Source organism: Harmonia axyridis, chromosome 3 (assembly GCF_914767665.1).
Source record: "Harmonia axyridis chromosome 3, icHarAxyr1.1, whole genome shotgun sequence".
In the NCBI taxonomy this organism is placed as follows: domain Eukaryota; kingdom Metazoa; phylum Arthropoda; class Insecta; order Coleoptera; family Coccinellidae; genus Harmonia; species Harmonia axyridis.
Genome location: NC_059503.1, coordinates 14,708,504 through 14,720,003, shown reverse-complemented (window position 1 = coordinate 14,720,003; position 11,500 = coordinate 14,708,504). Strand labels below are relative to the sequence as shown.

The window sequence follows — 11,500 nt, the reverse complement described above, 5'->3', positions numbered from 1 at the left end:
AACGTAAACTGAGTAGTTATTTTAAGGTTAAATAAATAGGAAAAATTAACATTGAGAGCATATCTTTGTTGAGGATTAGTATTACATGATTTTTGAGTAATATTTAGTCAATGAACTGGAAAAAAGCCGTTTCAAACAAATCGAATGAATCAATATGCTCTTTTTCAATCCTATGAGGCGAAAAATGATTTTTGATCCGAATATGCCGCCCTAGGCTACCACCTAGTCGTAAATCCGCGCCACTGACAACAACATCCAGTCAGATTTTGAAGTGCCGACCGAAGATCAAAATGTTAACAGCAAAGCGATTAACTTTATCAAATCTGCAGTTCCCCCGTAAAAGACCGTAGGAAACACACCACACATATTATCACACAAGTAAAAAAAGAGATCCGATTCGACGTGATCGCCAGTTACACACCACCCCAACGCTCCTGCGCGAGTCAGCAGCTTTAACAACCTCGCAACGCAAGACCGTCGACCGAAGACCGGACCAACCGAAGGAAACCTGCACCACGAGCAGAACCAGATCGTCAGATTCGTTGCGATCGCAGGAAAGTGTACTCGAATCACTGCGGGAGATACATAATAAAATTTCATCGATGTCTTTTTTATCGGACTGCACTAAAGATTAAACCAATCCTCACACGTGTGGCAACGCAGCCCTCGCATGCCTTTGTAAAGATCCTAGTTGAAACGAATATCTGCGACAATATGTTTTACACAGTTGTATCTGTAAATTTAGTAGTGTAAACTGACTGAAGATTAGTGGTTAGTACGTAAATATCACTTGTGATCTTCCATATCAGGAAAATAGTGGATGGTTCGATGCTGAAGCCCTCTGTTAACCTATCAATAAGTTCCGTTGTCGCACAATATTAACCGGTAAGTTGTATTGCAATGTCTGCTTACCTACATATTTTGCTTGATCGGTTTTTGTGTCGACATGTTTGTGTGAAATGATGAATGAGACTATTCATGAAATACAACAGAGGGACTGTTTGATCGATGATATGCCTCCAAAACTGTCTAGAATGTATTCATTCACGTTGACACTCAAACTCCAGTCGTTAAGAAACCAATAAATCTGGTTGATTGCTCTGAGATGATACAGCCACCTACTGATGCCATCGATTGCTGGTGAATCCTCGACAATAGCGAAAATTGTTTTTCCTGCTGGGATTTTAGTTATGCTTCACACATCTGGGAGCCAGGTCGAAACCCACCATCAGCTGACTGGCGTCTTCGGCGAATCCTGATTTGGGGAATATCGGCTATACTCCAGGGAATTTCAGTGCGGCATGGAACGGTTGTAGGGCCAGCAGGCTAAAGTCGATATAAACGTTTCTCTCCCAGTGTTTTGCTCTCACGACCGGCATATTTGATCGATCCAGAGAGTGGTGTTATCGCTACCATCCACCGGTGTTTTTCTGCCATTCATCTCGTGTCGTAAAAGCTACATAATTCAGGAAAAGCCAGAGGTATCCTACATTGCCTTTTTCGATTCAATCCCACAATGACCATGATTTCTCGTGTGTGTTCAGGTATCTCGATCTTTCGCATCGATATGAATGATTGAAGGCATTGTTATTTATTGGCATGGTTGTAAAACCCACCTCGATTTTGATTTATTATTATACGATACGATAGCGGCTTATGACGTGAGTTGATTTCGAATGGGGTTATCTTTAAGCCGGTTTTGATTGTTTTAGAATTGAAATATTATTCGTTTTCGGAAATGAAGGAAGATTTTTCAAAAATATAGAATGATGACGATACTCTGAATATTCTCAAACACAAAATTATACTCTTCATAATAGGTATCAGTGATTATTCAATTCAAGTTTTTGTTTTGAAAACTATATCTAGGCATAACCTCGGGCATAACTCTTGTAGACTTGGATTCTACCCACACATTTTGGTGGAAATTTCAAACGAGATTTAAATTTTTGAGCTCTTGTCACCGAACAGATCGCATTATCTTTCCATCACAATGTCTGTTATTTTAGAATATTTCGAATCACGAATGGTATGCTTCCATTCTTGACTCAAGAGCTAGGAACTAGAAATTTTCAGGGTAGGTTCAGATCTCGAATTCCTCTCTTGAGATTGTTAGTGGTCAAAATACGATTGAGGGTTCTGTTTATATGTTTTTCTTGATAAATTCTAAACTACAATTTTTATCGGAATATCATAGATATTACATTTGGATGTGGAATAACAATTTGAAGCTCCATTCAAAATCGAATGTTGATTGCTCAACAAAAATCATAAAAATTCAAGAAATTGAATTAAAATGACCTAATATAAATAGGTATGAAATAATATTTTCAAGCTTCGTGCAAAATGTTAAGCTCATCACATAAGCAAAACAATAGAAAATTCAAGAAAGAAAAAAATTGAAGAAGAAATACCCAATAGATGACAATAGATTCGATCAGGCTGAAAATTTGCAAGTTTATAAAGAATAACAATTTCAAGTTTCGTACAAAATTTCGTGTTGTCAGAAGAAAATTCAAGCAAAATAAAACAGAATGAGGAAAGCAAGGATGTGAAGTCGGAAACTTTTGAGCGCTCGTCAATCTTGCGCCAATTGAACTCATGGATATAGTTCTGTGGACTCCAAGGGTGCAATTATTGTCACATGAACGAACGAGCGCCCAAAGTTTACTGACTGACGTCAGTGGTTTTCTCATTTGTTTAGTTTTTATAATGGGTATGTGTTTTGTATTTATTGGACTGGTTTCTGGTAATTGAAAATTATAAGTAATTTTTATTCAGAGTCTCTTGCAAAATGTTGATTTTCGGCAGTATTGTTGTGTGAAATTTAATAATTTCTCAAAACAACTACAAAAGCAATCTCATGCATTTTGAACGTTGAGAATTACTAAGATCAAAACATTAAATACATATTTGTTTGAAGGTAATGTCTTATCCAACTATTTGTGAAATGTAGATCAGATTTCATTTACAATGTAGAAAAATTATGGCTAGAAGTATTAAATTTGAAAATTGGGTTCAATAAAAAACCTCTTAGCGCTTGAATCCTACCAAATAATTTCGAAAATTAAGGAAACTTTTTGAGAAATATGAAGTGATGATAATAATACTCTGTGTAAAAAGTAATACGTATTATTAATATATCTTTAAAATTCATAATTTAAAAAAAAATACTGCCAATTTTTACGCATTTCATTATATACACTCTTATCTTCTATCTCACATTATTCGAAAAAAGCGTTTTACTGGATATGAAAGGGACAACTGTCAGTACTGTACTACAAGGTCAGTAGTAAGTCTAGGCAAGCAGTTTTATGCTGTACCTACTAGATATCTACAGATCGGAAAATTTAGAGACACATAAATTCCAAAACTATAATGCAGTACTTTGCGGTAAGAATATACGTATCATCTTATACCACCATTACATTAAATCACAAGATTTAATCGATTTTTTATGTATAAATATCAAGTTCTATTTTTAAACGAGAAATATATGATAGATGAACTGATTTCAGTAATGTTTTAGGAAAAATACACATATCTTTCGTTACAAATAATCTAATAACTTCCTAATGAGAGGTAATTGTCTCTAATTATGAGGTATTTCAACATTGTGATATTATATGCATGTATAGAAGGATATCATTTTATGCAAATCATTAGAGGCTCTTTGATCCAGATCGGCTTCTTAATTAAGGTCTGTTGTAATCACACAAAAAACTCAAGAATGTATACTCGCAATTTGAATTATCGATTCTATTTTCATTGAAAGATTTATACAATAATTATGTTTAAGTTTGACAATATCGCGAACGTTTTCAAGTCGTAAAATAAAACCTCTGAATTACTCTAAATACTTCATCAAATATAAACATCCCAATTTCCTGTTGGTTTCAAGATCATTTCACAAATACATCATGAAATAGTACTTTGCTAAAACACCGTGACTTCGACACAAATATTTTGGTATTTCTGTTATTTCGTTTCCAATACGCCATTCCGCATATTTTTATGCGTTCGAAGAATTTCATTACGTGCGAACAATTAGATGTGGATTTTTGCGATTAGAAAAATCCAATATTGTTCTTGTTGTTTTTTTCCTCAAAAACTCAAATTTCAGCAATTTTAGCAAAAATTCATAAGAGAACTTATTTGTTGAGAATATGGATCAAGCTGTCCAAAATTAATTTGTTTATTGACTTGATTTCAAGTCAAGCTCGGATCAAGTAGTAGTTTTTCAATCTCAAGTCAAGTATTTATTCATCAAGTACAGGTCAAGTAGTAGTTTTTCAATCTCAAGTCAAGTATTTATTCATCAAGTACTTGATTCATACCAAACTACTTGATTTTCAACAGTTTTATTGTGTAGTGTCACATCAATAAAAAAATTATGAAATGAGAAGGAACCTTGCTAAAAACACTTTTATTTATTAATCTTATTGTATTAAAGAACCGAAAATATCAATCTTTTTGAAATAGAAACATAAATTAAATCACTATAAATCATAACAAAATAAAAAATGAAGTTCCTTAATATTGACAAACCTCCAGGCTATGTTTGATCTCATAATTTTCCATCTAGGATCTAAGACACATGAGGCATCTTATAGATTTGTCGCCTAACCTATCACGGGTTTTGTGACTCTAAGAGCAGTTCTGGAAAATTGTCTTTCAACAGGAGCTGAATGGTCCTTGGCCAATTTGGCCAAGTTTGGAAAGATATTTCTGAAACTACCAAAATCTACCAATAGATTTCATAGAAATGTGTGAAAACTACTATAAAGTCACACTGGCGAATGCTTCAGTCTCTCGGCGCTCGGGTAATCCCCTTATTTAGTCTAAGCGCGCACGAGATTGCAGAAATATATGTCGTGCGACGCGTGCATATCAATCTCAAGTGATATAGAGTAGCTTGATATTAAGTCAAGCAATTAATATCTAAAATCAAGTCAAGTCAAGCTCAAGTATGTAATTTTTCACGAGCTTGATTTTCAAGTCAAGTAGTTGGTTAAAATGTCAAGCTACTTGGCTTGATGAATCCCTAGTTGAAGCATTCCAAAAAGTTTCTTCGAATCTTTGATATGGTGAGAACTATAAGATATTGCGAGAATATAATACAAATCCTCACAATTAAGAGACCCTAAGGTAGAGGTGCAGTGAAACCCCCTCTTAATATTCAATCTTGACAAACGCTCAAAAAATTAAGTTCCTCATCCATAAATTGCAAATTCGAGAACAATATCCTTGTTCCAAACTTTGTGGTCGAAAATTAAGAAATCAATGAAACACTATAAAATTTCCAGTTTTTCATGTTCTGACCACAAAAATAAAACCCCCAATTATAAAAGAAAGGCTTGCTATAATATGAATCAGGAAGGAAACTAAGAAATAACTTTACATTCCCGTGTATACCAAGAAACATCTCATTATAAATAAACTGAATCGTATCAACTCTACCAAACTACAATGCTGGTCTTAGGGAGTCCTATAGAACTTAAAAAAACTACGAAGTTCTCCCACGTCTGCAGTCTTGAATGGAAAATAATAATACTGTGACCTAAAATGGGAATTCACGTTGCATAGGGCGTGTATTTTTCTGCTAGGATAACTGTACGTCAGACACGAAAAAAACCCAGACGAAGCTGCTGCTTCTAGAGAAGGCATTTCGATGGAATCGTTGCAGAGAATTGAATTGATTTCAGCCGATTGCGTGACCCAGACATTTTGGGATTTTTTTCTAACGAAATTGGGTCATTTGGACTGCTCATTATAGGTTTCATGCGGTGAGGTAGTTCTGTTAGGATTTTTCCTTAGTGAGACGAAAATACAGCTACCCATATAAATAATGATGAAAGTTCCCCGCAATATATTATTTTAAGTCGATTTTATTTGATCAATATACAGGGTGAGTCAATAGTGCTCGATCGGTCGATAACTCCTGTGAATTTTGGGCTAGGAAAATGGCTCAAATTTTGACGGAATCGACAGCACTCAGCACATAAGCTTAAATTATTATTATTATTTGACTCTACAGGCTGGTCCGGAAGTAATTTGTTTTTTTGAATGGGAATGCCCATTTTTTATATATTACTCATATTTAACATGAAATTCTGAAATACCCCACTTGTCATCGTTCATTTGTGTTACTTTTTGACGTAGGCCACTTTTTTCCAAAAATTTCATTGTTTTAATGGTTTAAACCATAGAGTAATAAACCTCGGTAATAAACATAGATAGAGGAACTTAGGAAATATACGTAATTATTACATGTCCCCAACATGGTTAGATTACGTTGTAGGATTGTGATATATTTTCGAATCACAATTTTACTATATCATTATGAATGTATATTATATTGAATGAAATATATTTATTTGAGTGATTACCGATTAAATATGCAACTTTGAATATTTGGACTCTGATATTTTTCCTAATTGTCAAATTTATAATAAGAAGAATATTTATTATTTTCTGTATCTACCTGCTGAAATCCAAGATTTGGCAACTTTTGCTCTCCTAGTGTCATCGGTTGTTTTACGTCTTTTGGCGCGCTTGAAGTTTGTTTTCTGAATTTCTGATATATTGAGGTATTTATTTCAATATATTTTGAGTTAATATGGAACGTTGATTCACTATGGTACATAAGAAGTGCATTCTTTATGGAGAAACTCGTGAAATAAGTGAAATATCGTATCACTGATATATTTTCATTTCCGCGCGCTTCTTGTCAGATTTGATAGTTCGTGTTGGGGACAGAATTTGATTACTGAAAATGACATAAATGCTCCTTCTATCTATGTTTATTACTCTGAGGTTTAAACTAAAGATAATATTTTGGAAACCGTTCGAAATAATTGTACGATTTATTTTTCATTGAATTCCCGAAAAGTTTCCAAGTCTACAGGTGGTCCAAAGGACACTGCAAATTTTTCAAAATGACTTTCAAAAAATATCCATGAATCCATTGGTTCAAATGGAATGCCTCGAATTTCTTTGCCTGTCGGATAGCCTAGTTAGTAGTCTTAATTTTTTTGTATAGACAATTTGTGCCTAAAATGAATTATTTTCAAAATGCTTCGCATTTGATTAAAAAAAAAAATCTCAAATATTTTAATTTGAAAATAACTTATTCAAAAACAACAATTGTTGCGCCAATATAATGGCTTCTTTAGGTTAATTTTACATTTCGACTGATTATTACAAACATTAAAAATTGGGCAAAACGATAGCCCGCTGTTCTCCTTGAACAAGCGCGAAAAAGAGAATTTGGAAAATTACAGTTATATTTTCGGCATTTGAAGTGGCGCCCATCAAATATCCACTCGAACGATAACTAATGGACCTCCTAATTTATCGAAACCAGCATATTTTGAACCGGACTTCACGAATCCACTTAGTGTATCGACACTAGCGGTAAACATAACGATCAGCCTGTGTAAACAAGTGAAGTTTTATATCTATTCGGTAATGATGTATTCATTCCACTTAGTGTAATCAAAAACTTTGAACATTGGGATCATTTGCATCTGAGAAGAAACAACACCCACATATCAAATGAAATATAATTGGAGGAAAAGAAGAACTGGAACGTATTCTCAAACGAATCATAAATTTGATAGCGATATAAAATTCTCAGTTAAGGATCAGGGTCCGTTCGTTCTATGGTCCCAGAATTAAAATAATATGAGCTTTTATTATTTTGATGATAAAATACTCATCTGATCGAACTGAAATTGGAAAATCAATTACAAAACAGTGAAATGAATGTTCATGCAAAATATTGTGAGAATAGTTTAATTCAGTAGATTCAGTAGAGTCATATTTGACAGGAAGGACGCAAAAAGTAAAATTCGGAAATTTTGTGTCATCAATTGGGAAAAATGAATTTGGGGTACCTCAGGGTACAAATTTGGGAACAATTTTATTTCTATTGTATATAAATGATGTAGTGAAATATGTATGGAATTGTAAAATAACTTTGTTTGCGGATGATACTATGATATATGTTTCTGGATATGATGTTGAAATTTTGTTCAAATTAGTTAACGAGGATTTGGAAAGGTTGTTCATTTGGCTTTGCGACAATAACTTGAAAGTCAATATAAAAAAATCGAAGTATATGTAATAAGTAGTGAATATAGGACACGTAGTACCGACATAAGTAATTTCAGAATTAATATTGATAAAGATGAAATAGAGAGGGTTACTAAAATGAAATACTTAGGATTGATTTTAGACGAGGATTTAAAGTTTCAGTTTCACGTGGATTATATCGCAAATAAAATGTCCAAAAAGGTTGGTTTCATATCTAGAATAAGGGGTAAAATTGGTATGAACTGATGTTGTTTAGATCATTGGTACTTCCTCATGTGGATTATTGCTCGTCAGTTATGTTTAATTTAAATAAAGGTAGCATAGATAAGTTACAACAAGTACAAAATAGAGGTATGAGAATTATTTTGAAATGTAATAAAGGAACTCCCATAAGAATTATGTTAAATTGTTTGAAATTGATGAGTGTCAATCAAAGGATTATTTATAGAACATTAGATTTAATATTCAAAGCAAGGAATGAAATGTTACCTGAATGTTTGAGTGAAAACCTAAAATTTGCTGATGAGTTACATAATTATAATACTTGACGTCGAGATGATTTTTACATAGAAAAAGTTAATACTACATTAATGAATAAATCCACATTTAGCAGGGGATTAGTTATCTTCAATGAACTACCTGAAAAGATCAAATATTGTAATAATTATAGAGAATTCAAAAAATGTTTAATGAGTTATATTTATGAAGAATTTAATTTAGTTAGTGGATTACATTTGTATTGTTTTCAATAGCCGAGTGCTAAATAAAGTTTATTATTATTATTATATTGATTTCAGATCTGTCTATCAGATTACATGAAGAAATTGAGTTTGGTCTTAATCGCTGGTGACACTTCAGTTGTGATTCGCGCCAAATCATTTGAAGAATTGCGCACTTTATGTCAACTGATATTGCGGTATTGTGGGAAAATGTGTAGGCAGAGAACATGATAATTAATATCAACAAAACTGAATGCATTGAATTCAAAAAACCGAATGACGATATCAATAAGTTGAGATTTCTCGTCATTTACCTAGACCAAAACTTGAAATGAAACTCACACATTCATTATAATCATTATACGTTTGCATGAAACTGAATATAGTCTTTCATGATATTTGGTCGTAAAATTGAAAATACGATTCCTCTACAATCACTAATGAATATTTACTGCAGCCTTCTATACAGCCACATCTCTTATAATATTTTGTTATGGTGAAACTCATCTCATGTTGCTAGTGTATTCATAATCCAAAGTATAATGCTGCGCATGATATTCAATATTGCACCTCGATCTTCTTGTATACCTAGAACAATATTTTGACTGTTGCGTCAATATTTTATTTTCAGGTGGCTCTTATATCGCAAGGAGAATGAAAAATATTCAAAGAAGCTCTCAGTTTTTCATGATTATAATACAAGGAATGATAGAGTCCTATATTTTTTGAAACACAGATCAACTAGGTATGAAATGCTGCCCCCCCTTATATCAATGTGACACTTTTTCGTCGTCTTTCTGGAAGAATGGAATATCTTCGTTTGCAGTAATTAAAGAAAATTGTTGAGGAAACATTCCTAGAAAAATGTTATTACTTGGTTAATGAATATTTTTTCGGCACATTGTGATTTTTTAATAGTTATGATTTGTCATATACATTGTTAGATGTCTTATCTTATAGGATGTATAATTTTTTACTGTTATCCATCAGATTTCACTGAAATTTTCTTTCTATAAAATATTCCTTTCAATTGAAAGATCGATTTGAACCCTTATGGAGATATTTGAAAATAACTCCGAAAAGGTGATAGATGAAAGTTATCAGGTAATTCTACCTTTGCGTGGTATATCACTTTGTACATTAATTGTTAATTGTATTTCGATATAAAGCATCAGCGTTTTCCCATTTTTGTACAAACTTTTATCACCATAGTGATTGAAATTATTATTATGCGTTCCACCTGAAACTGGTAAAATTATTTAAAAAAAATGACCAATTGTATTTATTCCGCAGATCAATTCTTGGAATTCTCAAAACACAATTCTGGGAAATCATATAACAAGTCAGTGGAATGAACCTTGGTTCACAGCATATTTACCATGGATCAATGTCACTATTTACCGAGCAATCCTTTGTCTTGGATTGTCTGGACTTGGTATCGTGAATTGGTGAACTGGACGATGAATAACTCAAGAATAACTAAAATTCTTTTATCGATTTTTGGGAAATGTACAGAAGAAGATATCAAATTATAAGTTGATACCCACATTTTGTATTTTTCAGAATGGAACAAAAAAAAACGGACTGACTTGGAATCGGGAGCTTTTGAGCGCTCGTTCATTCATGCGATTTTATTATGACAAAATTGTTGTCGGTTATTTTATCTACACGAAAGATTCTAATGGAATGATTCTTCTTAAATTTGATATGAACATTTGAGGGATTTTTTGACATATACAAACTAAATTACATCCAAACTTCATGTTGAAGATGTAACAACTTACCAATTATAAGAACCAACACCGAGCATACTGCCGAATTTATTATTTTATTTATTTTGAGTTGACAGACCATACTTACGGAGAAGTCATCTTAGTCATTTGAATGATGTTATTTTCCATACAAAATAGCATACATACATTAGTTGATTTGTGTCTGCATCACAAAGTTATTCTCGATTAAACATGTCAGCTTAAGAGCCAAATTCTCGTCATTTTTGGGAGATTTCACTAAGAAGATATCTGCAGCTGAGGCTCATCGAATGCTTCTAAATACCTATGGTGAGGCCGATATTGGCGGAAGAACGTGCCGAGAATGGTTTCAACGCTTCAGGAACGGTGATTTTGACGTCGAATACCAACATGGCGGCGGAAGATGCAGAATTGGAGGCATTACTTGATCAAGACTCGTGTCAAACGCTACAAGAATTGGCAGGATCATTGGGAATGACGCAACAAGAATTGGCAGGATCATTGGGAATGACGCAACAAGCCATTTCAAAATGTCTAAAAGTAATGGGAATGATTCAGAAACAAGGACTAAAAAGCGACTGAAACAATCACAGGCGATCGCCAGCTTTGATAGACAAACGGCCGCAATACAACGAGAGACATGATTAAGTGATTTTACAACATGACAATGCTTGAACCCATGTTGCGAAAGTGGTAAAGACATACTTGGAAGCGTTGAAATGGGAAGCCCTACCCCACCTACCGTATTCTCCAGACGTTGCTCACTCGGACTATCACTTGTTTCGATCAATGGCACACGGCCTTGCTGACCAGCACTTCCGGTCTTGTGAAAAAGTAAAAAATTGTATCGATTCGTGGATCGCTTCAAAAGATGACCAGTTTTTTGAACTCGGCATTCGTACGATGCCTGAAAGATGGCAGAAAGTAGTGGTC

The 11,500-nt window shown here is 33.6% G+C and overlaps 1 protein-coding gene across 4 annotated transcripts in view; it reads left to right on the top strand.

Annotated features, from left to right (window-relative positions):
- Positions 1-517: 517 nt before the first annotated feature.
- The window catches only part of LOC123676190 (RNA-binding protein Musashi homolog 2), a 96,756-nt gene continuing 85,773 nt past the window's right edge, over positions 518-11,500 (top strand). For 3 of the 4 annotated variants that reach the window (XM_045611935.1, XM_045611933.1, XM_045611934.1), the window contains exon 1: positions 518-885. The gene's annotated coding sequence lies outside the window, so the exon portion shown is untranslated. The remainder of the gene's footprint in view (positions 886-11,500) is intronic. The other variant, XM_045611936.1, reaches the window with a different exon arrangement.